At 51.8% G+C, this 22319-nt stretch overlaps 1 long non-coding RNA gene across 2 annotated transcripts in view; it reads right to left on the bottom strand.

Annotated features, from left to right (window-relative positions):
• Positions 1-12829, bottom strand: part of LOC140399577 (uncharacterized) — a 133612-nt gene extending 120783 nt beyond the window's left edge. For both annotated transcript variants that reach the window (XR_011937731.1, XR_011937732.1), the window contains exons 1-2: positions 12778-12829; positions 2778-2828 (exon numbers count right to left, since the gene is read on the bottom strand). This is a non-coding gene — a long non-coding RNA (uncharacterized lncRNA). The remainder of the gene's footprint in view (positions 1-2777; positions 2829-12777) is intronic.
• Between the last annotated feature and the right edge of the window lie 9490 nt (positions 12830-22319).

Below are 22319 nucleotides of genomic sequence, written 5' to 3'. Positions count from 1 at the left end.
AGCAGAGAACACTATCTCAGACTAAAGGGACGATCCTTTAAAACAGAGATGAGGAGTAATTTCTTCAGCCAGAGGGAGGTGAATCTGTGGAACTCTTTGCCACAGAAGGGTGTGGAGGCCAAATCACTGAGTGTCTCTAAGACAGAGATAGATAGGTTCTTGATCAATAAGGGGTTCAGGGGATAGGGAGAGAAGGCAGGAGAATGGGAATTAGAAAAATATCAGCCATGATTGAATGGCGGAGCAGACTCGATGGGCCGAGTGGCCTAATTCTGCTTCTATGTCTTCTGGTCTTATTGTTTGAGTCTGTGCCCCCTCCCCCTGGTTCTAATCTCACCAGTCAGAGAGATCATCCAACCTACATCTATCTTGTGATGCCCCGTATGAATTGTATATGTTTCAAGATCACCTCTCATTTTTCGGCACTCTCGGGAACACAGGTACAGTTTCCTCAATCTCTCCTCATCAGACAACGTCACCATCCCAGGGATTCGTCTGGTGAATCTCCGTTACACTCCTTCTACAGCAAGTACATCCTTCCTTAGATATGGGGAACAAAACTCCACACAATGGTCCAGGTGTGTTGTGACCAAGGCTCTGTACAATTGCAGCAAGTCATCTTAACCCCAATACGAATAACCCCGAGCGATGAAAGTTAACGTACCATTGGCCTTCCTGATTGGTCAATATACCCGCACGCAAGTGTTTAGTGACCCATGAATAAGGAGTTAGATACAGAGTAAAGCTCCCTCTGCACTGACCCATCAAACACTCCCAGGACAGGTACAGCACGGGGTTAGATACAGAGTAAAGCTCCCTCTACACTGACCCATCAAACACTCCCAGGACAGGTACAGCACGGGGTTAGATACAGAGTAAAGCTCCCTCTACACTGACCCATCAAACACTCCCAGGGCAGGTACAGCACGGGGTTAGATACAGAGTAAAGCTCCCTCTACACTGACCCATCAAACACTCCCAGGACAGGTATAGCACGGGGTTAGATACAGAGTAAAGCTCCCTCTACACTGTCCCCATCAAACACTCCCAGGACAGGTACAGCACGGGGTTAGATACAGAGTAAAGCTCCATCTACCCTGCCCCATCAAACACTCCCAGGAAAGGTACAGCACGGGGTGAGATGCAGAGTAAAGCTCCCTCTACACTGTCCCCATCAAACACTCCCAGGACAGGTACAGCACGGGGTTAGATACAGAGTAAAGCTCGCTCTACACTGACCCATCAAACACTCCCAGGACAGGTACAGCACGGGGTTAGATACAGGGTAAAGCCCCCTCTACACTGTCCCCATCAAACACTCCCAGGACAGGTACAGCACGGGGTTAGATACAGAGTAAAGCTCCCTCTACACTGTCCCCATAAAACACTCCCAGGACAGGTACAGCACGGGGTTAGATACAGAGTAAAACTCCCTCGACACTGACCCATCAAACACTACCAGGACAGGTACAGCACGGGGTTAGATACAGAGTAATGCTCCCTCTACACTGTCCCCATCAAACACTCCCAGGACAGGTACAGCACGGGGTTAGACACAGAGTAAAGCTCCCTCTACACTGTCCCCATCAAACGCTCCCAGGACACGTACAGCACGGGGTAGATACAGAGTAAAGCTCCCTCTACACTGTCCCCATCAAACACTCCCAGAACAGGTTCTGCACGGGGTTAGATACAGAGTAAAGCTCCCTCTACACTGTCCCCATCAAACACTCCCAGGACAGGTACAGCACGGGGTTAGATACAGAGTAAAGCTCGCTCTACACTGTCCCCATCAAACACTCCCAAGACAGGTATAGCACGGGGTTAGATACAGAGTAAAGCTCCCTCTACACTGTCCCCATCAAACACTCCCAGGACAGGTACAGCACGGGGTTAGATACAGAGTAATGCTCCCTCTACACTGTCCCCATCAAACACTCCCAGGACAGGTACAGCACGGGGTTAGATACAGAGTAAAGCTCCCTCTACACTGTACCCATCAAACACTCCCAGGAGAGGTACAGCACGGGACGGGGTTAGATACAGAGTAAAGCTCCCTCTACACTGTCCCCATCAAACACTCCCAGGACAGGTACAGCACGGGACGGGGTTAGATACAGAGTAAAGCTCCCTCTACACTGTCCCCATCAAACACTCCCAGGATAGGTACAGCACGGGGTTAGATACAGAGTAAAGCTCCCTCTCCACTGTCCCCATCAAACACTCCCAGGGCAGGTACAGCACGGGGTGTGATACCGAGCAGGGCTCTCTCTACACTGTCCCCATCAAACACTCCCAGGACAGGTACAGCACGGGGTGTGATACCGAGCAGGGCTCTCTCTACACTGTCCCCATCAAACACTCCCAGGACAGGTACAGCACGGGGTGTGATACCGAGCAGGGCTCTCTCTACACTATACTGTTTCCATTTTCCCCCATCACATTTGCTTCTTTTCCAATTCACTTTAATTCTGTGCCATCTCGTTCTTGAGCTTCTTAATAGTTGGAACAGTTTCTCCCTGTCTACTCTGTCCGGCACCCCCAAGAATTTGATCACCTCTATCTAATCTCCTCTTGGCCATTTCTCTCTGTGGAGAACAGACCCAACCTCTCCAATCTATCCTCATCACTGAAGTTTCTCATTCCTGAACCATTCTTGTGAACCTCCTCTGCACTCGCTCCAGTGTGTTCACATCCTTCCTATAGTGTGGCGCCCAGAACTGTCCACAATATTCCAGCTGAGGTCTAACTAGTGTCTTGTATAAGTTCAGCCTTACCTCCTCGCTCTTGTACCAATGCGGGAAAATACTGAGCAGGTCAGGCAGCATCTGTGGAGAGAGAAATAGAATGTTGGACCAGGGCGACTGGCAGATAGACAGATAGAGAAAAGTCCACACACACAGTAACACACTTACCCTCACACAGACACCCTGCTCTAAACAGATAGAAAATGCGGCAGATCACTTCTCCATCAGTAAATGGAAGGAGATTTTGGATTTCTCTTCAAAAGGACCAGCACACATTTAAAAACAATGGGTGGGTGGGAGGGTTGGTGCTTCCCAATCTTTTGTATTATTATTGGGCGGTGAATTTGGAGAAGATTCGGCAATGGTGGGGAGAGGAAGAAGCGGAATGGGTACAGGTGGAGTAAGCATCGTGTCAGGGGGCTAGTTTGCAGACTTTCGCTGCGGCCCCACTCCCATTTCCCCCGGGTAAGTTTACACAAAGCCCGGTGCTGGCATCTTCCTTCAACATCTGGATCAAGTGGAGACGCCATTTTGCTTTGGTAAACTTGACGGTGCGAGCCCCTATTTATGGAAACCCCCGATTCACCCCGGCGGCAAGACTGGATACAATATTTAAACAGTGGCATAAAGCTGGGCTGAGAGAGGTTACAGACTTGTTGTTGGAAAGTAGATTTGAAGAATTGAGGGAGAAACATAAAATGCAGAGGGAGGTGAAGTTTAATTATCTTCAATGATGAAACTTGGTGAAAAAGGAGTTGTCCTCTTTCGTTGCCGACCAGAGAACAAGCTGCTGGATAAATTGCTCCTCCCAGCTGAGTTGGTGATGGGAGAGTTACTAACATTTACAGCTGGCTGATGGACAGAAAGAAAGCAGCAATTGAGGAAATAAAACAAAACAAGAACAAAGAACAAAGAAATGTACAGCACAGGAACAGGCCCTTCGGCCCTCCAAGCCCGTGCTGACCATGCTGCCCGACTAAACGACAATCTTCTACACTTCCTGGGTCCGTATCCTTCTCTTCCCATCCTATTCATATATTTGTCAAGATGCCCCTTAAATGCCCCTATCGTCTCTGCTTCCACTACCTCCTCCGGTAGTGAGTTCCAGGCACCCACTACCCTCTGCGTAAAAAACTTGCCTCCTACATCTACTCTAAACCTTGCCCCTCTCACCTTAAACCTTTGCCCCCTAGTAATTGACCCCTCTACCCTGGGGAAAAGCCTCTGACTATCCACTCTGTCTATGCCCCTCATAATTTTGTATACCTCTATCAGGTCTCCCCTCAACCTCCTTCGTTCCAGTGAGAACAAACCGAGTTTATTCAACCGCTCCTCATAGCTAATGCCCTCCATACCAGGCAACATTCTGGTAAATCTCTTCTGCACCCTCTCTAAAACCTCCACATCCTTCTGCTAGTGTGGCGACCAGAATTGAACACTATACTCCAAGTGTGGCCTAACTAAGGTTTTATACAGCTGCAACATGACTTGCCAATTCTTATACTCAATGCCCCGGCCAATGAAGGCAAGCATGCCGTATGCCTTCTTGACTACCTTCTCCACCTGTGTTGCCCCTTTCAATGACCTGTGGACCTGTACTCCTAGATCTCTTTGACTTTCAATACTCTTGAGGGTTCTACCATTCACTGTATATTCCCTACCTGCATTAGACCTTCCAAAATGCATTACCTCACATTTGTCCGGATTAAACTCCATCTGCCATCTCTCCGCCCAAGTCTCCAGACAATCTAAATCCTGCTGTATCCTCCGACAGTCCTCATCGCTATCCGCAATTCCACCAACCTTTGTGTCGTCTGCAAACTTACTAATCAGACCAGTTACATTTTCCTCCAAATCATTTATATATACTACAAAGAGCAAAGGTCCCAGCACTGATCCCTGTGGAACACCACTGGTCACAGCCATCCAATTAGAAAAGCATCCCTCCATTGCTACTCTCTGGAAGGAAGAGTTGGGTGTGGCGTTGGAATGGGGACTATGGAGTGAGGTTATACACAGGGTCAATGCGACATCTTCACGTGCTCGGATGGGCTTGATACAATTCAAGGATGTACACAGGGGCGATATGACACAGGGACGAACGAGCAGATCCTTCACAGAGGAAGAAGATAAATGTGAGAGTGTAAAGGAGGACCAGTGAACCACGTCCACATCTTCTGGTCACGTCCACGATTATTGGGCTTCTGGCTCTCGCTATTTAAAACAGTAACAAAAGTTGTGGAGGTGGAAATATTACTGGGACCACATGAGGCAATTTCTGGGGTGTCGGAAGTACCGGGACTAATAGATGGGGACGGGGCCGATGTGGTGGCCTTTGCCACATTGATCGCCCGGAGGCTAATTGTATTGGAAGGGAAGTCAGAAGATCCGCCAAAAATATCGACATGGTTGAGGGATATTGCGGAATTCCTTAAACTTGAGAAACTAAAGTAAGCCCTTTGTGGCTCAGGTGGGGGGTTCTGGACGAGATGGAAGCTGTTCTTGTCTCTATTTACAGATCTGTTTGTTGCCAGTGGGTAAGGGGAGGGAAGAGGGGAAAGTTTAATGGAAATAAAGGAATAAATCTCAAATGAGGAGAATAGTATTTTGTTTGTGTTGTGACTGATTGTTTGTATGTTGTTATGTCCGTCCTCATCGGAATGAAAATATTTTCAAAAAACACAGCAATAATGACCACATTTTTAAAAAATTAGCTCACGGACTGCAAAATGGGTTTGAAGGTCTTGAGTTAAAAGTCTTAAACTTAAAGGTGGGAATGAGGGAGTTAATTCATCCTTTCCACAGGGGACGTGGGGGAATTGTCCACCATGATCACATTTCTGATTGTGGAATCTTACTGTGCAATCAATATGCCTGCTGTCAGTTTGTACAGGTTCAAGTAGAAAGAGAGAAAGAAATCCATCTTCGGAGACTCTGAACTTAATTTTGAAAGTGCCACCATTTTTGGGGCTCTTCCTGTGCACAAGCTGCCTGCAGAATTCCCCAAATTAAAAACAAGGTGAGAGAGGAGAGTGAGGGGCGAGTTAACAGAAAGCAGTTGGGGTTATCAAACTGACCGTTTTCATTGAATATAAATTGTTTCATTATAAATTCCAATCTCAGGAATTGACATCAGAGGATTTCAGTGAAAGATCCCATTGAACCTCCTTGTCTGATAAAATGATGTTGTTGCCAACTTCCGGGTGCGGAGATGACCAGCTAAGTCGCACGTTTCGGCAGCTCCCGCTGGAACGGACTTTTGGGCTCTTGATAGGAGCCCCAACGGCAATTTTAACGGCTAAAAACACCGTGCGGTAAACCAGAAGGGTGTTCCCCCTGGACACGGATGGAAAAAGGAGAGGAAAGTGGCCGGATTGCAGCGGATCCTTTGGAACAACGGCAAGGAAGGCAAGCAGAAACCAAGATGGCGTCGGAAGGTGGCAGTCTCATATGGGGCCCTGAACAACAAGAGTTTTTGAAACGCTGCGTGGAGGAGATAAAAAAGGAAATGAAGAAAGAGTTGTTGGCCCCGATATTACAGGCGATTGAAGGGCTGAAAGAGGAACAAAAGACCCAGGAGCAGGAGCTTCGGGTCGTGAAGGCGAAAGCAGCAGAGAATGAAAACGATATACAGGGCCTGGTGGTGAAGTCGGAGATACGGGAGGCACACCAGAAACGATCTGTGGAGAGGTTGGAGGCACTGGAAAACAACGCAAGGAGGAACAACTTGAGGATTCTTGGCCTTCCTGAAGGTGTGGAGGGGGCGGACGTCGGGGCATATGTGAGCACGATGCTGCACTCGTTAATGGGAGTGGAGGCCCCGACGGGTCCGTTGGAGGTGGAGGGAGCATACCGAGTTATGGTGCGAGGATCGAGAGCAGGAGAAGCTCCCAGAGCCATAGTGGTGAGATTTCTCCGTTTTAAGGATAGAGAAATGGTCCTTAGATGGGCGAAGAAAACTCGGTGTAGTAAATGGGAGAACGCGGTGATCCGCGTCTATCAAGATTGGAGTGCGGAGGTGGCGAGAAGGAGGGCGAGCTTTAATCGGGCCAAAGCGGTACTTCACAAAAAGAAGATAAAATTTGGAATGCTGCAACCGGCAAGACTGTGGGTCACATATCAAGGGAGGCACCACTACTTTGAGACGGCGGATGAAGCGTGGACTTTTATTGTAGAAGAAAAATTGGAATGATTGGACTACGAAAATGAACGTTTGGACAAAGTGGTGGGACGAGTGGGGGGGGGGGGGGGGGGCGAAGAGGGATTGTATGATTAATCCTGCGGTATGGTAACTTTTCTTTCTCCCACAGGTGGTGATGGGGGGAGGTGGGGAGGGAGAGGAGATGGGGCGTTGGCCATGGGAGGCGGGGCCGAGGGAGAGGCGCGGGCTTGGTTCCCGCGCTATGATAATTATGGCGGGAATAGAGAAGCAGGAAGGAGGGGGCGCCGCACGGGGCGAGCCGTGATCACGGGGGGAAGCCGAGGTCAGCCAGAGTTTACTGACTTCTGGGAGCAACATGGGGGGAGTAATTACGCTAGCGGGGGGTCTAGCGGGGGGGGGGGGGAATTACTGGGTTGCTGCTGCTGGGGAAAGGGGGGAGTGGGTACGGGAAAGGATGGGCGGGGGGCACCGTCTGGGAGAAATACAGCTGCGTGGGAACTGGGTGAGAAGCTGGAAAAAGATGATGGCTAACCGGCAAGGGGGGGGGGGGGGGGGGAAGCCCCCCAACTCGGCTGATCATGTGGAACGTGAGGGGGCTTAACGGGCCGATAAAGAGTGCACGAGTACTCGCACACCTTAAGAAACTTAAAGCAGATGTGGTTATGTTACAGGAAACGCACCTGAAACTGATAGACCAGGTTAGGTTGCGCAAAGGATGGGTAGGGCAGGTGTTCCATTCGGGGCTGGATGCGAAAAACAGGGGGGTGGCTATATTAGTGGGGAAGCGGGTAATGTTCGAGGCAAAGACTATAGTGGTGGACAACGGGGGCAGATACGTGATGGTGAGTGGCAAATTACAGGGAGAGATGGTGGTGTTGGTAAACGTGTATGCCCCGAATTGGGACGATGCCAATTTTATGAGGCGAATGCTAGGACGCATCCCAGACCTAGAGACCGGAAAGCTGATAATGGGGGGAGACTTCAACACGGTGTTGGAACCAAGGCTGGATAGGTCGAAGTCCAGGACTGGTAGGAGGCCGGCAGCAGCCAAGGTGCTTAAGGATTTTATGGAGCAGATGGGAGGGGTGGACCCGTGGAGATTCAGTAGACCTAGGAGTAAGGAGTTCTCGTTTTTCTCCTATGTCCATAAAGTCTATTCACGCATAGACTTTTTTGTGTTGGGTAGGGCATTGATCCCGAGGGTGAGGGGAACGGAATATACGGCTATAGCCATTTCGGATCATGCCCCACACTGGGTAGACTTGGAGATAGGGGAGGAAACAAGAGGGCGCCCACCCTGGAGAATGGACATGGGACTAATGGCGGATGAGGGGGTGTACCTAAGGGTGAGGGGATGCATTGAAAAGTACTTGGAACTCAATGACAATGGGGAGGTTCAGGTGGGAGTGGTCTGGGAGGCATTGAAGGCGGTGGTTAGGGGGGAGCTGATATCAATAAGGACACATAAAGGGAAGCAGGAGAGTAAGGAACGGGAGCGGTTGCTGCAAGAACTTTTGAGGGTGGATAGACAATATGCGGAAGCACCGGAGGAGGGACTGTACAGGGAAAGGCAAAGGCTGCATGTGGAATTTGACTTGCTGACTACAGGCACTGCAGAGGCACAATGGAGGAAGGCGCAGGGTGTACAGTATGAATATGGAGAGAAGGCGAGCAGATTGCTGGCACACCAATTGAGGAAAAGGGGAGCAGCGAGGGAAATAGGGGGGGTGAGGGGCGAGGAAGGAGAGACGGAGCGGGGAGCGGAGAGAGTGAACGAAGTGTTCAAGACATTTTATAAAAAATTGTATGAAGCTCAACCCCCGGATGGGAGGGAGAGAATGATGGATTTTTTGGATCGGCTGGAATTTCCCAAGGTGGAAGAGCAGGAAAGGGTGGGACTGGGAGCACAGATCACGGTAGAAGAAGTGGTGAAAGGAATTAGGAACATGCAGACGGGAAAGGCCCCGGGATCGGACGGATTCCCAGTTGAATTTTACAGAAAATATTTGGACTTGCTCGCCCCGCTACTGACGAGGACCTTTAACGAGGCAAAGGAAAGGGGACAACTGCCCCCGACTATGTCAGAAGCAACGATATCGCTTCTCTTAAAGAAGGAAAAGGATCCGCTACAATGCGGGTCCTACAGACCAATTTCCCTCCTCAATGTGGATGCCAAGGTCCTGGCCAAGGTAATGGCAATGAGAATAGAGGAATGTGTCCCGGGGGTGGTTCATGAGGACCAAACTGGTTTTGTGAAGGGGAGACAGCTGAACACGAATATACGGAGGCTGTTAGGGGTAATGATGATGGCCCCACCAGAGGGTGAAACGGAGATAGTAGTGGCGATGGATGCCGAGAAAGCATTTGATAGAGTGGAGTGGGACTATCTGTGGGAGGTGCTGAGGAGATTTGGTTTTGGAGATGAGTATGTTGGATGGGTGCAGCTGTTGTATAGGGCCCCAGTGGCGAGTGTGGTCACGAATGGACGGGGATCTGCATACTTTCGGCTCCATAGAGGGACAAGGCAGGGATGTCCTCTGTCCCCATTACTGTTTGCACTGGCGATTGAGCCCCTGGCGATAGCGCTGAGAGGTTCCAAGAGATGGAGGGGAATACTTAGGGGAGGAGAAGAACACCGGGTATCTTTATATGCGGATGATCTGCTACTATATGTGGCGGATCCAGCGGAGGGGATGCCAGAAATAATGCGGATACTTGGGGAGTTTGGGGATTTTTCAGGGTATAAATTGAACATGAGGAAGAGTGAGCTGTTTGTGGTGCATCCAGGGGAGCAGAGTAGAGAAATAGAGGACCTACCGTTGAGGAAGGTAACAAGAGACTTTCGTTACCTGGGGATCCAGATAGCCAAGAATTGGGGCACATTGCACAGGCTAAATTTGACGCGGTTGGTGGAACAGATGGAGGAAGATTTCAAGAGATGGGATATGGTAGCATTGTCAATGGCAGGGAGGGTGCAGGCGGTTAAGATGGTGGTCCTCCCGAGATTCCTCTTTGTGTTTCAGTGTCTCCCGGTGGTGATCACGAAGGCTTTTTTCAAAAGGATAGAAAAGAGTATCATGGGTTTTGTTTGGGCCGGGAAGACTCCGAGAGTGAGGAAGGGATTCTTACAGCGTAGTAGGGATAGGGGGGGGCTGGCACTACCGAGCCTAAGTGAGTATTATTGGGCCGCTAATATTTCAATGGTGAGTAAGTGGATGGGAGAGGAGGAAGGAGCGGCGTGGAAGAGATTAGAGAGGGCGTCCTGTAGGGGGACCAGCCTGCAGGCTATGGTGACAGCCCCATTGCCGTTCTCACCAAGGAACTATACCACGAGTCCGGTGGTGGTAGCTACACTGAAGATTTGGGGACAGTGGAGATGACATAGGGGAAAGACCGGAGCACTGGGGGGGTCCCCGATAAGAAACAACCATAGGTTTGCCCCGGGGGGAATGGATGGGGGATATGGAATGTGGCAAAGAGCAGGTATAACGCAATTGAAAGATCTATTTGTGGATGGGAAGTTCGCGAGTCTGGGAGCGCTGACCGAGAAATATGGGTTGCCCCAAGGGAATGCATTCAGGTACATGCAATTGAGGGCTTTTGCGAGGCAACAGGTGAGGGAATTCCCGCAGCTCCCGACACAAGAGGTGCAGGACAGAGTCATCTCGAAGAAATGGGTGGGGGACGGTAAGGTGTCGGATATATATAGGGAAATGAGGGATGAAGAGGAGACTATGGTGGACGAACTAAAAGGGAAATGGGAAGAAGAGCTAGGGGAGGAGATCGAGGAGGGGCTGTGGGCAGATGCCCTAAACAGGGTAAACTCGTCGTCCTCGTGCGCCAGGCTAAGCCTGATTCAGTTTAAGGTATTACACAGGGCACATATGACTGGAACACGGCTCAGTAAATTTTTTGGGGTGGAGGATAGGTGTGCGAGGTGCTCGAGAAGCCCAGCGAATCATAGCCATATGTTTTGGTCATGCCCGGCACTACAGGGGTTTTGGATGGGGGTGACAAAGGTGCTTTCGAAAGTAGTAGGAGTCCGGGTCGAACCAAGCTGGGGGTTGGCTATATTTGGGGTTGCACAAGAGCCGGGAGTGCAGGAGGCGAGAGAGGCCGATGTTTTGGCCTTTGCGTCCCTAGTAGCCCGGCGCAGAATATTGCTAATGTGGAAAGAAGCCAAGCCCCCGGGGATGGAGACCTGGATAAATGATATGGCGGGGTTCATAAAGTTAGAGCGGATTAAGTTCGTCCTAAGGGGGTCGGCTCAAGGGTTTACCAGGCGGTGGCAACCGTTCGTCGAATATCTTGCGGAAAGATAGATGGGGGAAAAAAGAAGGCAGCAGCAGCGGCCCAGGACTTGGGGGGGGGGGGGGGGTGGCCTGAGACAAGGCAGTTGCCAATTAGGGCTAGTTTTTATTTTTGTTATTTAATATTTATTTATTTGTTGTTGTTTTCTTTTGTTCTTGTTTAAATAAAAAAGGTCATTATTATCTGTATTGTTATAATGTTGTGTAAAGGATGCACAATGTACTGTGTTGGTTGACCAAAAATTTTCAATAAAATATTATTTTAAAAAAAAAGATACAGAGTAAAGCTCCCTCTACAGTGTCCCCATCAAACACTCCCAGGACAGGTACAGCACGGGGTCTGATATCGAGCAGGGCTTTCTCTACACTGTCCCCATCAAACACTCCCAGGACAGGTACAGCACGGGGTCTGATATCGAGCAGGGCTCTCTCTACACTGTCCCCATCAAACACTCCCAGGACAGGTACAGCACGGGGTCTGATATCGAGCAGGGCTCTCTCTACACTGTCCCCATCATACACTCCCAGGACAGGTATAGCACGGGGTCTGATATCGAGCAGGGCTCTCTCTACACTGTCCCCATCAAACACTCCCAGGACAGGTACAGCACGGGGTCTGATATCGAGCAGGGCTCTCTCTACACTGTCCCCATCAAACACTCCCAGGACAGGTACAGCACGGGGTCTGATATCGAGCAGGGCTCTCTCTACACTGTCCCCATCATACACTCCCAGGACAGGTACAGCACGGGGTCTGATATCGAGCAGGGCTCTCTCTACACTGTCCCCATCAAACACTTCCAGGACAGGTACAGCACGGGGTTAGATACAGAGTAAAGCTCCCTCTACACTGTCCCCATCAAACACTCCTAGGACAGGTACAGCACGGGGTTAGATACAGAGTAAAGTTCCCTCTACACTGTCCCCATCAAACACTCCCTGGACAGGTACAGCACGGGGTTAGATACAGAGTAAAGCTCCCTCTACGCTGTCCCCATCAAACACTCCCAGGACAGGTACAGCACGGGGTCTGATATCGAGCAGGGCTCTCTCTACACTGTCCCCATCAAACACTCCCAGAACAGGTACATCTCGGGGTTAGATACAGAGTAAAGCTCCCTCTACACTGTCCCCATCAAACACTCCCAGGACTGGTACAGCACGGGGTGCGATACCGAGCAGGGCTCTCTCTACACTATACTGTTTCCATTTTCTCACATCACATTTGCTTCTTTTCCAATTCACTTTAATTCTGTGCCATCTCGTTCTTGAGCTTCTTAATAGTGGGAACCGTTTCTCCCTGTCTACTCTGTCCGGCATCCCCAAGAATTTGATCACCTCTATCTAATCTCCTCTTGGACATTTCTCTCCGTGGAGAACAGACCCAACCTCTCCAATCTATCCTCATCACTGAAGTTTCTCATCCCTGAACCATTCTTGTGAACCTCCTCTGCACTCGCTCCAGTGTGTTCACATCCTTCCTATAGTGTGGCGCCCAGAACTGTCCACAATATTCCAGCTGAGCTCTAACTAGTGTCTTGTATAAGTTCAGCCTTACCTCCTCGCTCTTGTACCAATGCGGGAAAATACTGAGCAGGTCAGGCAGCATCTGTGGAGAGAGAAATAGAATGTTGGACCAGGGCGACTGGCAGATAGACAGATAGAGAAAAGTCCACACACACAGTAACACACTTACCCTCACACAGACACCCTGCTCTAAACAGATAGAAAATGCGGCAGATCACTTCTCCATCAGTAAATGGAAGGAGATTTTGGATTTCTCTTCAAAAGGACCAGCACACATTTAAAAAGAATGGGTGGGTGGGAGGGTTGGTGCTTCCCAATCTTTTGTATTATTATTGGGCGGTGAATTTGGAGAATATTCGACAATGGTGGGGAGAGTAAGAAGCGGAATGGGTACAGGTGGAGTAAGCATCGTGTAAGGGGGCTAGTTTGCAGACTTTCGCTGCGGCCCCACTCCCATTTCCCCCGGGGAAGTTTACACAAAGCCCGGTGCTGGCATCTTCCTTCAACATCTGGAGCAAGCGGAGACGCCATTTTGCTTTGGTAAACTTGACGGTGCGAGCCCCTATTTATGGAAATCCCCGATTCACCCCGGCGGCAAGACTGGATACAATATTTAAACAGTGGCATAAAGCTGGGCTGAGACAGGTTACAGACTTGTTGTTGGAAAGTAGATTTGAAGAATTGAGGGAGAAACATAAAATGCCGAGGGAGGTGAAGTTTAATTATCTTCAATGATGAAACTTGGTGAAAAAGGAGTTGTCCTCTTTCGTTGCCGACCAGAGAACAAGCTGCTGGATAAATTGCTCCTCCCAGCTGAGTTGGTGATGGGAGAATTACTAACATTTACAGCTGGCTGATGGACAGAAAGAAAGCAGCAATTGAGGAAATAAAACAAAAGTGGAAGGAAGAGTTGGGTGTGGCGTTGGAATGGGGACTATGGAGTGAGGTTATACACAGGGTCAATGCGACATCTTCACGTGCTCGGATGGGCTTGATACAATTCAAGGATGTACACAGGGGCGATATGACACAGGGATGAACGAGCAGACCCTTCACAGAGGAAGAAGATAAATGTGAGAGTGTAAAGGAGGACCAGTGAACCACGTCCACATCTTCTGGTCACGTCCACGATTATTGGGCTTCTGGCTCTCGCTATTTAAAACAGTAACAAAGGTTGTGGAGGTGGAAATATTACTGGGACCACATGAGGCAATTTCTGGGGTGTCGGAAGTACCGGGACTAATAGATGGGGACGGGGCCGATGTGGTGGCCTTTGCCACATTGATCGCCCAGAGGCTAATATTATTGGAAGGGAAGTCAGAAGATCCGCCAAAAATATCGACATGGTTGAGGGATATTGCGGAATTCCTTAAACTTGAGAAACTAAAGTTAGCCCTTTGTGGCTCAGGTGGGGGGTTCTGGACGAGATGGAAGCTGTTCTTGTCTCTATTTACAGATCTGTTTGTTGCCAGTGGGTAAGGGGAGGGAAGAGGGGAAAGTTTAATGGAAATAAAGGAATAAATCTCAAATGAGGAGAATAGTATTTTGTTTGTGTTGTGACTGATTGTTTGTATGTTGTTATGTCCGTCCTCATCGGAATGATAATATTTTCAAAAAACACAGCAATAATGACCACATTTTTTTAAAATTAGCTCACGGACTGCAAAATGGGTTTGAAGGTCTTGAGTTAAAAGTCTTCAACTTAAAGGTGGGACTGAGGGAGTTAATTCATCCTTTCCACAGGGGACGTGGGGGAATTTTCCACCATGATCATATTTCTGATTGTGGAATCTTACTGTGCAATCAATATGCCTGCTGTCAGTTTGTACATGTTCAAGTAGAAAGAGAGAAAGAAATCCATCTTCAGAGACTCTGAACTTAATTTTGAAAGTGCCACCATTTTTGGGGCTCTTCCTGTGCACAAGCTGCCTGCAGAATTCCCCAAATTAAAAACAAGGTGAGAGAGGAGAGTGAGGGGTGAGGTAACAGAAAGCAGTTGGGGTTATCAAACTGACCGTTTTCATTGAATATAAATTGTTTCATTATAAATTCTAATCTCAGGAATTGACATCAGAGGATTTCAGTGAAAGATCCCATTGAACCTCCTTGTCTGATAAAATGATGTTGTTGCCGATGACCCTGTATTTATTCAGGAATAAACCTTACATCTCACAGAGTGAAAAAATGAAATTGAATCCAAATTTCTCAAGCAGCTCATTAAAGAAATCTGTCCGTGAACAACAAGTAAAATATGAAGAGAAACTTTGCAATGAGCTTTGTTTGTCTGGCCAGGAATCTTCTCTCTAAATGGAAGCAGGAATGAAGTTGTGTTTAACTCACATTCTGTGATATCTTGCTGGTTTTTACTCATTCTATGGAAAGCCTTCCTAAGGCGACAGACGAATGGTCATTCCCAACATGTCAGAAATTCAGAGGGAACAAATGTTAAACAAAGACAGAAATAAGGACAGGGCATTGTGAATCTGTGGCTGTCTGCTGAATTAACATAACCATAGACAGGACAAGTGTTACCTTTGCAGACACAGGAAACACACCGAGGGGGACATTCCTGACAGAAAGTCGGGGGTGGGGACAGCACACAGGTCACTGAGGAGATCTCAGTCCAAACTGTTTCTAATCATTTCCCAAATGTTTCGCAACATTTGTGGCTCTTCCAAAATTTAAGATACTTTGCTGTCTGTATTCTGTGAATCCAGCTGTGAAATATCTTCACTTCAATGTCTTTTCCCCAACACTATCGCCATGTCCCTTTATGTCATTGGGATTTAGAAATCTGTCAATCTCTGCTTTAAACTTGGTCAATAACTTTTCATCTTTGGGAGTGGAGACATCACCAGGAATGTGGGATTAGATCTCCAGGGTTAGGTTGGAGAAACAGGGCTCGTTCGGGTCCTATTGAATCAATCTCTCCTCCTAGGACAGTCCGGCAATCTCACTATCAGCCGATTGTCCCTCCGCTGCACTCCCTCTCTGGCAACTATATCCTTTCTATGTTAGGGAGACCGAAACTGTACACAGTACTCCAGGTGTGGTCTCACCAAGGGCTTGTGTAACTGCAGTAAGACATCTCCACTTCTGAACTCAAATTGCTCTTGCAATGAAGGCCAACATATCATTGGTCTTCTTAACTGCTTGCTGCAGCCCCCTCTCCACTTTCAGTGACTGGTGTACAAGCTCCCTTTGTGCATCCACATTGCCCAACATATCACCATTTAAATTTGACTCTTTCCTTCAGTTTTTGTTTGACACTAACTTGGACAACTGTCCGAATTGTCTCAGTGTTGTGCTCACATAAAATGGCCACCGTTCAGTCACTTAAAATGGCTGACTGCTGATCGTGGATTTGTTTATACAGATTCCCAGAGAGAGAGAGAGAGAGATGCAGAGACAGAGAAGATGGGGAGAATAACAGAATACATTAATTCAAGATTCAGAATCGCCATCAAACACTGTTAGCAAAAGTACATCATGGGGTTAGATTCAGCTATCACATCCCTCTACACTGTCCCCATCAAACACTCTCAGGACAGGTACAGCACGGGGTTAGATACAGAGTAAAGCTCCCTCTACACTGTCCCCATCAAACACTCCCAGGACACGTACAGCACGGGGTTAGATACAGAGTAAAGCTCCCTCCACACTGTCCCCATCAACCCCTCCCAGGACAGGTTAGACAGAGAGTAAAGCTCCCTCTACACTTTCCTTAGGGACACACAGAGAGCGAGGGACACACAGAGAGCGAGGGACACACAGAGAGCGAGGGACACACAGAGAGCGAGGGACACACAAAGAGATTGGGATGCACAGTAAGCGAGGGACACACAAAGAGCGAGGGACGCACAAAGAGCGAGGGACACACAGAGAGTGAGGAACACACACAGAGAGCGAGGGACACACACAGAGAGCGATGTACACAAAGAGTGCGAGGGACACAGAGAGAGCGAGGGACACACAGAGAGCGAGGGACAGAGAGAGAGCGAGGGACACACAGAGAGCGAGGGACACACACAGAGAGCGAGGGACACACAGAGAGCGAGGGACACACAGAGAGCGAGGGACACACAGAGAGCAAGGGACACACACAGAGAGCGAGGGACACACACAGAGAGCGAGGGACACACAGAGAGCGAGGGACACACAGAGAGCGAGGGACACACAGAGCGAGGGACACACAGAGCGAGGGACACAGAGAGCGAGGGACACACAGAGCGAGGGACACACAGAGCGAGGGACACACAGAGCGAGGGACACACTGAGTGAGGGACACACAGAGAGCAAGGGACACACAGAGAGCAAGGGACACACAGAGAGCAAAGGACACACACAGAGCATGGGACACACAGAGATCGAGGGACGCACAGAGAGAGGGACGCACAGAACGAGGGACACAGAGAGCGAGGGACACAGAGAGCGAGGGACACAGAGAGCGAGGCACACAGAGAGCGAGGGACACAGAGAGCGAGGGACACAGAGAGCGAGGGGTGCACAGAGAGCGAGGGACACACACAGAGAGCGAGGGACGCACAGAACGAGAGACACAGAGAGGGAGGGACACAGAGAGCGACGGACACAGAGAGCGAGGGACACAGAGAGCGAGGCATACTGAGAGCGAGGGACACAGAGAGCGAGGGACACACACACAGAGCGAGGGACACACACAGAGAGCGAGGGACACACAGAGAGCGAGGGACACACAGAGATGAGGGACACACAGAGAGCGAGGGACACACAGAGGTCGAGGAACACAGAGAGCGAGGTGTGCACAGAGAGCGAGGGACACACACAGAGAGCGAGGGATGCACACAGAGAGCGAGGGACGTACAGAGAGCTAGGGACACACAGAGAGGGAGGGCACAGAGAGCGAGGGGTGCACAGAGAGCGAGGGACACACAGAGAGGGAAGGACACACAGAGAGTGAGGGACACACAGAGAGCGAGGGACACACAGAGAGCGAGGGGCACACAGAGAGCGAGGGGCACACAGAGAGCGAGGGGCACACAGAGAGCGAGGGACACACAGAGAGCGAGGGACACACAGAGAGCGAGCGACAAAGAGAGTGAGGGGTGCACAGAGAGCGAGGGGCACACAGAGAGCGAGGGGCACACAGAGAGCGAGGGACACACAGAGAGTGAGGGACACACAGAGAGCGAGGGACACAGAGAGTGAGGGGTGCACAGAGAGCGAGGGACACACACAGAGCGAGGGACACACAGAGAGCGAGGGACGCACAGAGAGCGAGGGACGCACAGAGAGCGAGGGACGCACAGAGAGCGAGGGACGCACAGAGAGCGAGGGACGCAGAGTGAGCGAGTGGCGCACAGAGAGCGAGGGACGCACAGAGAGCGAGGGGCACACAGAGAGCGAGGGACACACAGAGAGTGAGGGACACACAGAGAGCGAGCGACACAGAGAGTGAGGGGTGCACAGAGAGCGAGGGACACACACAGAGCGAGGGACACACAGAGAGCGAGGGACGCACAGAGAGCGAGGGACGCACAGAGAGCGAGGGACGCACAGAGAGCGAGGGACGCAGAGTGAGCGAGTGGCGCACAGAGAGCGAGGGACGCACAGAGAGCGAGGGACGCACAGAGAGCGAGGGACGCACAGAGTGCGAGGGACAAACAGAGAGCGAGGGACACACAGAAAGCGAGGGACACACAGAGAGCGAGGCACACACAGAGAGCGAGGGACGCACAGAGAGTGAGGGACACACAGAGAGCGAGGGACGCACAGAGAGCGAGGGACACACAGAGAGCGAGGGACACACAAAGAGAGCGAGGGTAACACAGAGAGCGAGGGACACACAGAGAGCGAGGGGCACACACAGAGAGCGAGGGACGCGGGACACACACAGAGAGCGAGGGACACACAGAGAGCGAGAGACACACAGAGAGCGAGGGACACACAGAGAGCAAGGGACACACACAGAGAGCGAGGGACACATACAGAGAGCGAGGGACGCACAGAGAGCGAGCGACACACAGAGAGCGAGGGAAACACAGAGAGCGAGGGACACACAGAGCGAGGGACACACAGAGCGAGGGACACACAGAGCGAGGGACACACAGAGCGAGGGACACACAGAGCGAGGGACACACAGAGCGAGGGACACACAGAGCGAGGGACACACAGAGAGCAAAGGACACACACAGAGCGTGGGACACACAGAAAGCGAGGGACGCACAGAGAGAGGGATGCACAGAACGAGGGACACAGAGAGCGAGGGACACAGAGAGCGAGGGACACAGAGAGCGAGGCACACAGAGAGCGAGGGACACAGAGAACGAGGGACTCAGAGAGCGAGGGGTGCACAGAGAGCGAGGGACACACACAGAGAGCGAGGGACGCACAGAACGAGGGACACAGAAAGGGAGGGACACAGAGAGCGAGGGACACAGAGAGCGAGGGACACAGAGAGCGAGGCATACAGAGAGCGAGGGACACAGAGAGCAAGGGACACACACACAGAGCGAGGGACACACACAGAGAGCGAGGGACACACAGAGAGCGAGGGACACACAGAGAGCGAGGGACACACAGAGAGCGAATTACACACAGAGAGCGAGGGACACACAGAGGTCGAGGAACACAGAGAGCGAGGGGTGCACAGAGAGCGAGGGACACACACAGAGAGCGAGGGACGCACAGAGAGCTAGGGACACACAGAGAGGGAGGGCACAGAGAGCGAGGGGTGCACAGAGAGCGAGGGACACACAGAGAGGGAGGGACACACAGAGAGTGAGGCACACACAGAGACCGAGGGACACACAGAGAGCGAGGGACACACAGAGCGAGGGACACACAGAGAGCGAGGGACACACAGAGAGCGAGGGACACACAGAGAGCGAGGGACACACAGAGCGAGGGACACACAGAGAGCGAGGGACACACAGAGAGCGAGGGACGCACAGAGAGCGAGGGACACACAGAGCGAGGGGCACACAGAGAGCGAGCGACACACAGACAGCGGCGGACGCACAGATAGCGAGAGACACACAGAGAGCGAGGGACACACAGAGCGAGGGACACACAGAGAGCGAGGGACACACAGAGCGAGGGATACACTGAGAGCGAGGGACACACAGAGAGCGAGGGACACACAGACAGCGAGGGACGCACAGACAGCGAGGGACGCACAGAGAGCGAGGGACGCACAGAGAGCGAGGGACGCACAGACAGCGAGGGACGCACAGAGAGCGAGGGACACACAGAGAGCGAGGGACACACAGAGAGCGAGGGACACACAGAGAGCGAGGGACACACACAGAGAGCGAGGGACGCGGGACACACACAGAGAGCGAGGGACACACAGAGACCGAGAGACACACAGAGAGCGAGGGACACACAGAGAGCGAGGGACACACAGAGCGAGGGACACACAGAGCGAGGGACACACAGAGCGAGGGACACACAGAGAGCGAGGGACACACAGAGAGCGAGGGACACACAGAGAGCGAGGGACGCACAGAGAGCGAGGGACGCACAGAGAGCGAGGGACACACAGAGCGAGGGGCACACAGAGAGTGAGGGACACACAGAGAACGAGGGACACACAGAGCGAGGGGCACACAGAGAGCGAGCGACACACAGACAGCGTCGGACGCACAGAGAGCGATCACAGTTTATCAGAGAATTTAAATTGCAGAAGGAGGCCATTCAGCCCGTCGTGTCTGCACCGCCTCTTGGAAAGAGCACCCTATCCAAGCCCACACCCCCACCCTATCCCCATAACCCAGCAACCCCACCCAACACTAAGGGCAAATTTGGACACTAAGGGCAATTTATCAAGGCCAATCCACCTAACCTGCACATCTTTGGACTGTGGGAGGAAACCGGAGCACCCGGAGGAAACCCACGCACACACGGGGAGGATTTGCAGACTCCGCACAGACAGTGACACAATCCGTAATCGAACCTAGGACCCTGGAGCTGTGAAGCAATTGTGCTATCCACAATGATAACGTGCGCATGGGCGCACACAGAGCGAGGGAGGCACAGAGCGAGGGACACACAGAGCGAGGGGCGCACAGAGAGCGAGGGGCGCACAGAGAGCGAGGGGCGCACAGAGAGCGAGAGACGCACAGAAAGCGAGGGACAAACAAAGAGAGCGCGGCACACACACAGAGAGCGATGGACACACACAGAGAGCGAGGGACACACAGAGATCGAGGGACGCGCAGAGAGCGAGGGACACACAGAGAGCGAGGGGCACACAGAGAGCGAGGGACGCACAGAGGGAGGGACACACACAGAGAGCGAGGGACAAACAGAGATCGAGGGACGCACAGAGAGCGAGTGACACACAGAGAGCGTGGGGCACACAGAGAGCGAGGGACACACAGAGAGCGAGGGGCACACAGAGAGCGAGGGACACACACACAGAGCGAGGGGCACACAGAGAGCGAGGGGCACACAGAGCGAGGGGCACACAGAGAGCAAGGGGCACACAGAGAGCGAGGGACACACACAGAGAGCGAGGGACACACAAAGAGCGAGGGACACACAGGGAGCGAGGGACACACGGAGAGCGAGGGACACACAGAGAGTGAGGGACACACAGAGAGCGAGGGACAAACAGAGAGCGAGGGACACACAGAGGGCAAGGGACACATAGAGAGCAAGGGACACACAGAGAGCGAGGGACACACAGAGCGAGGGACACACAGAGCGAGGGACACACAGAGCGAGGGACACACAGAGCGAGGGACACACACAGAGAGCGAGGGACACACTCAGAGAGCGAGGGACACACAGAGAGCTAGGGACCCACAGAGCGCGAGGGACGCACAGAGAGCGAGGGACAAACAGAGAGCGAGGGACACACAAAGAGCGAGGGACACACAAAGAGCGAGGGACACACAGAGAGCGATGGACACACACAGAGAGCGAGGGACACAGAGAGAGCTAGGGACACACAGAGACCGAGGGACACACAGAGCGAGGGACACACAGATCGCGGGACACACAGAGCGAGGGACACACAGAGAGCGAGGGAGACACTAAGAGCGAGGGACACACAAAGAGCGAGGGACACACAGAGAGCGAGGGACACACACAGAGCGAGGGACACACAGAGAGCGAGGGACGCACAGAGAGCGAGGGGCGCACAGTGAGCGAGGGATGCACAGAGAGCGAAGAACACACAGAGCGAGGGACACACAGAGAGCGAGGGGCGCACAGAGAGCGAGGGACACACAGAGAGCGAGGGACACAGAGAGCAAGGGACACACAGAGCGAGGGACGCACAGAAAGCGAGGGACACACAAAGAAAGCGCGGGACACACACAGAGAGCGAGGGACACACAGAGAGCGAGGGACGCACAGAGGGAGGGACACAAACAGAGAGCGAGGGACGCACAGAGGGAGGGACACACACACAGTGCGAGGGACACACAGAGAGCGAGGGACACACAGAGCGAGGGACACACACAGAGAGCGAGGGACACACACACAGAGCGAGGGACACACAGAGAGCGAGGGACGCACAAAGGGACGGACACACACAGAGAACGAGGGACACACAGAGAGCGAGGGACGCACAGAGAGCGAGGG

Source organism: Scyliorhinus torazame, chromosome 23 (genome assembly GCF_047496885.1).
Source record: "Scyliorhinus torazame isolate Kashiwa2021f chromosome 23, sScyTor2.1, whole genome shotgun sequence".
Taxonomy (NCBI): domain Eukaryota; kingdom Metazoa; phylum Chordata; class Chondrichthyes; order Carcharhiniformes; family Scyliorhinidae; genus Scyliorhinus; species Scyliorhinus torazame.
The sequence above is the reverse complement of the archived record's forward strand: the minus strand, read 5'-3'. Positions and strand labels throughout refer to the sequence as shown.